Source organism: Colobus angolensis, unplaced genomic scaffold, assembly GCF_000951035.1.
Source record: "Colobus angolensis palliatus isolate OR3802 unplaced genomic scaffold, Cang.pa_1.0 Scaffold252, whole genome shotgun sequence".
NCBI lineage: Eukaryota > Metazoa > Chordata > Mammalia > Primates > Cercopithecidae > Colobus > Colobus angolensis.
This window is the reverse complement of record NW_012115733.1, coordinates 1,184,652-1,190,651: the sequence shown is the minus strand read 5'-3', so window position 1 is coordinate 1,190,651 and position 6,000 is coordinate 1,184,652.

Here is a 6,000-nt window from a genome sequence, read left to right as displayed (position 1 = left end):
CTCAGGGACAGGGATGAGGAAGTAGTTTGTGGCTTCCATACCCCTATGCTGCCACACATCTACCTCTCTCACCTTGAAATAAACGAGGGAAAGAAAAGAGGCAGTAAGAAATGCTGATTTATTCTGCTGACCCCAGATCTCATTTCCTACTCTCTATCCCACCAACCCTAGCCAGTACCATTGCAGGAACAGTTTGTGTTAATGGCCAGGTAGAAGTAGGAAGGCAGTCTCCTAGCTAACTGGGCCTAACATACTGGATGCAGTCTAGTGTACATGATTTAAGAGACAGATGACTCGTGTCTGAATTCTGGCTCCATCATTTTCTTTGTTGTGTGATTTAGGGCAAATTACTCGATTTTCTTGTGTCTCAGTTTCATTATCTGTAAAATAATATAATTGTAGACTCTACTTCATTGGAGGTGTTAGGAAGATTAAATAACTTAATAAATGTAACACCCAAAGAAACATGCTTGGCACATAATATTTTCTATATAATGGTTTGCTACTTACATTCATGGAAAGAGCACTGAAACTAAAGTCGAATTTATCTTCACCATTTGTAAGTCACTTCACCTTCCTGTCTTTAATATTATTACTATAAGATGGAAGGAAATACTCACACGATTCCTTTGGGAACTAAAGGAAATAACACACAGAAAACATCTAGCACTTAGCAAGCATGCAATGTCTGGGGATAAAGAATAAATAAATTCTTTTTAAATTCCCCCATCTATTACTTCTTACCAAGTATCTACACTTTCAGCTCTGGTAAATCCCATGCCCTTAGGCCTAAAGATCCTTTCTCTAACATGCTTTCGCTAAGAATTCTAAAATCAAGTGATCTCTGCCAACTGTATTCTATTTCCATTATTTATTTAGGTAATGGTATTATTACTGCCATTTGTTATGCATCCACTTACTGAAATGGTTTTGCAGTGGCTGCTGAATGGGACTATGACACCTTCTCTGAGAAACCTTCCTCAATACACCCCCTACCCACCACAACTTACTCATTCAGTTCTTTTCTATATGCTCCCACAACATGCTATGCATACTTTTACCTCTATTATAGTTTGTTGAGTGAATGAATGGTGAAAGAAAGACAGAAAGACAAAAAGAAGCTTATCTCAGGTTCCAGAATATGCACACATCACCCTGCCACAGATGACTAATGAAATTGATGATCAAGCCACATTACTTTGCCTAATTTCATCCATAAACATGATTCATGTTTGTTTCTGTTTGATTTCCAAGGTGAAATTGTGAATTAAGTTGGAAGCTGATTCTTATTAAATAGATATTTATGATACCTATTCCTTGCCAAACACTATGCTACTAGGTACACTGGAACTATAAAGATAAATAAGACACAGTTGTTCCCCTCAATTAACTCAGAATCAAACTGGGGAACTGAAAGAAATTTGTGAAGAGAAGCCTGACGCCAGTCATTGGAGTGAACTGGGAAAGAGTATGGTCTTGGAGATCACATGGTCTGGATTAGAACCTTGTGTCCTTCCTTCATTTACTAGCTCATATGGTTTGGATCTGTGTCCCCACCCAAATCTCACGTTGAAATGTAATCCCCAATGCTGGAAATGGGGCCTGGCGGGAGGTGATTGGATCATGGGTGAGGTTTTTAATGGTTTAGCACCATCCCCCTAGAGCTCCTCTCATGACAGAGGTCTCATGAGATCTGGTTGTTTAATAGAAAATACAATTTTCTATTTCTGGGCTTCAGGGACCCAACTTAAGAAGTGAAAGAATATTCTGGAGGCCCCATGAGAATTATCTATCCTCCCAGCAACAGACCTTTGATTTGTCCTAATATGAGTTGTCAAAATCAGTATCTCCTCTTATCCTACCCCTTTACTACTCAACTTACCTCTTCCTCTCTTCCTCCTGCTCTGGCCATGTGAAGTGCTTACTCCACCTTCCCCTTCTACCATGATTGTAAGTTTCCTGAGGCCTCCTCAAAAGCCGAACAGATGGCCAGCATCATGCTTCCTGTACAGCCTGTGGAACTGTGAGCCAATTAAACTTCTTTTTTGTATAAATTACCCAGGCTCAAATATTTCTTTATAGCAGTGTAAGAATGGACTAATATACTAGCCATGAATAAGTCACTTAGCCTTGCTGAGCCTCGGTTTCCTTATCTACAAAATGAGGCTGATAATAAAAGTACTTGGAGCTGGTCTTGTTGGGAAGATTAAAGTCCCATCCAGTCTTTATATTATAGAAGGCACTGTTTTAAGGATACTATGTGAATGAATCTTTTTAATCCTCATAATGACCTTATCATGAAGGTACTATTATTTTATATTTTTTATAAGTGAAGGAACGGAGACAGAGAGGGTAATTAATTTAATGTCACACAGATAGTAAATGATAGGCATGATTTGGACCCAAGCAGTTTTTTTTTTTTAAATTTGGAAACCAAGGGGAAAGGAAGCAACATGGCAATATATTGAAATAGAGAAGCTTAAAAATCATGGATGTTTGCTCTTAAGTTTAGGAATACTTTGTTTTGTCTGATATAACCGACTACCCTACCCCGTAGCTAAATGAATAATAATAATTAAAGTTTATTGAACATCAAGGTTCTATGAATTGGATACTGTTTTATGTCATTTATAAACATTTTTTAAATCACCAAAAACCTAGGAAGTATGTATTATTATCACCATTTTACTGAGGAGGGAATTGAGAAACAGAGAGTGAATTCATTTTTTAAGGCTCATGTGGTAAAACTGAAATTTGAATAGAGTAGCCTGGTTCCAGATACTGTTAACTTAGTCATAACACAAGGTAGTTAATGACAGATGGGCTGGGCTTTGGGGATACCTTACCTTTAAAAGAAAACAATATACAATAAAAGCAACCTGAATGATGGCAAAGCTGGTTTCTTATTTTATATGATTATTCTGGTTTTGTAGTTCATTTTCCTTCCCTGTCTACATGTCTGACATTCCCTCGTTTATATACCTGGGAGCATTTTAGCATGTGCCTCACATGTCAGAACAGACTTATAAGAGACTAGCATGTGGGAGGGGGTCACCTTTAAAGGAGATTGGAAGGTGCAAAAAAATCAATTCACAGTACCAAAGCAGGTCCCTGCCTGACACCTCTTCCATACTCACACGTTGGAGCCATTGTAAATAAGCCTGGCAAGTTGAAGGATTTGAAGGGTGTATATTGTGGTGTTTGGATCTTTCCCTATTGTAACTGCCTGTCAACTCTATAAAGGCAGTCTGGCAATGCTCAGTTGATGTCTTATCTTTACAAGAATAAAGGAAAATACATCCACTGCCTTGTTGCCATCTACTCCTTTTGTTGGAATAATTTGGAATAATAGCTGGGGTAGTTTAAGGTTCATTTTCACCCAAGAACCTGAAAGTCTGGCTAACTGCATTCTATAGTTATTATTCTATTTTGTTTAAGAAGCTTGAAAGGGAATACAGTCCATGGAAGAGTGAACAAACAATCAAAACTTTAGGTTTGTTAGCTAGTCACCTCAGAAAAGCTGAAAAACTACTTTTAGTCCACTTTGTGTTTGGTCTCTGAGGTTTGAACCACACTCAGGGCCCTGCGACACTGATTAGATGAATTCTAGAGGCCCTTATCTCCATGATGTGAATTATAAACCTTGCCATAAAGTTGTGAATTGGTTCCATCATTTGTTTCCAGCATATAATTTTAGTTATAAAGTCCACTATCATTAAGATTCATAGGGCAGAAGCCATCGTTCTTTAACTATATTAAGAAATACATCTCTGTTCTATTTCTTTAATATTCTGATTTGCCCATCTGTGGGAAAAAAACAATATTCTTATTCATGTAGGAACACTCAGGGATTATTTCTGAAGCAATCATTGCAGCTCCATTCCCCTCTCCCCATGACTTCCAGTATTTCTGGGAGAAGAAAAGAAAAAGGACAGGGAAGCACTGGTCTTGAAAAAGTAAATATGTAACTTCAGAAGCATTTGCCTAAATGAGGCTCACTCCATGCATTTTGGAAACCACTGAATCTCTTCTGGAGACAAGAGAAAAACATACTCCCTTACCTCTAGGAGTTTATAGTAGTTGAGAAGATCAAACTAATCCATATGAGAACAACTTTAAAGTCAATATTAGGTAATTCTGGGAGGAAGATAATATAAGCTGAGACATCCTTCACACCCAAACTTGAGAGACTCTCTGAGAAACCTCAAGATGTGTTCACCATTAATATAATCTAAGTTCAAAAGAAACATCAATACCTATATGAGGTTATGGATATCTTAATTAGCTGGATTGTAGCAATCATTTTACAATATATATGTACGTCAAAACATGTTGTACACTTTCAATAGATACAGTTTTTATTTGTCAATTATATCCCAATAAGACCAGAAAAAGACTCTCCAATAACTTGTAAATCTGCCAACATTTACTCCTCATACAAATTGCTTTAGATATCTACCCACAAATTCTCCAATGATCTTCATTTTTCAATAGACTTTCTTATTATCCTAGAACATACAAATATTTGTTGAGTAGCAACCATTTTCCAGGCACTGTTCTAGGCCTTGAGGACGAAGCAGTGAACAAAACAGATCATCACCCTTGTTCTTATGAAGCTCATATTCCATTAGGGCTGTGTTAATAATCTTCACCATCACTACCACATAGCAGTACTTTGTGCAAGTGTGCATGCTGCAAACATCTGCTCAAAGAAAAGACATTTCTTTGAAATGAGCAGAAACCTGAATAATGTGAAGGGGTAAGCTGGTGGGAGAGTTTTCTAGGCAGAAGGAAGAGCAAGTGCCAAAGCCCCTGCATGGGAGTGTTCAAAGAGCAGGTTAGTGGAGCAGCATGGAGGCTAGTATGGCTGGAAGCACAAAGGAGCAAGGAGACTGGATTCATATTTCTATTGAGCACCCACTGTACACTGTTCATTGTGCTAAGCATCAGTAATATGACAAAAAGCAAAACAAATCCAGTCCTTGCTCCCCTGGAGCTTATAGTCTAGTAAGAGAGACAGTGTATTAGTCTGTTCTCACATGACTATAAAGAAATACCTGAGACTGGGTAATTTATAAATAAAAGAGGTTTAATTGCCTCATGGCTCTGCAGGCTGTACAGGAAGCATGAAGCTGGCACCTGTTTGGCTTCTCAGGAAACTTACAATCATGGCAGAAGGTGAAAGGGAAGCAGGCAAGTCTTATATGGCTGGAGCAGGAGGAAGAGAGAGGTGGGGAGGTGCTACACACTTTTCAAAGAACGAGATCTCTTGAGAACTCACTCACTATACAGTACCAAAGGGGGATGGTGCTAAGCCATTGATGAGAACTCCGCCCCCATGATCCAATCGCCTCCTGTCAGGTCCCACCTCCAACACTGAAGATTACAATTTAAGATGAGATTGGAGGGTGGGGGGACACAAATCCAAACCATATCAGAGAGATATCAAATAATCACACAGGCAGATCCAAAAATCCAAATTTGAAAAGTGCTAGAAAGGAAAACTTCCACATGCTGTGAGAGAATAATATGAGGGCCTAATTTAGACTGGCAGATCAAGGAAGATTTCTCAGGAGGAATTGCTAGGTAGTAGAAATCGGAAGAATGAAAAGGAGTTAAGTAGGTGAAGCCTGAAGAATAAGAAAAACATTCCAGGCTGAGGGAACAGTGTGTTCAAAGTCCTTTTGGATGTAGGAAACATGGGAAGGAGGAAGGACTGAAAGAAGGCTAGCATGGCTGAGTGTAGAGAGTAGATGGTATATGCTTTGAGGTGTGACTGGAGATACAGTAGGAGACAAATTATGAAAGGCCATGTTAAGAGGTATGGTTTTCTAAAAGCAATGGGAAACCACTGAGGAGTTTAAATAGTGCATGTAACACAATTGGATTGGCTTTCTGTAAAGGTCACTCTGACTGTGGAGAGGAGTGGGTTGATAGAAAGTGGCAAATATGCATGTGGAAGGATCTTGCGGTAGCCCGGGTGAGAGATGTTGGTGGATT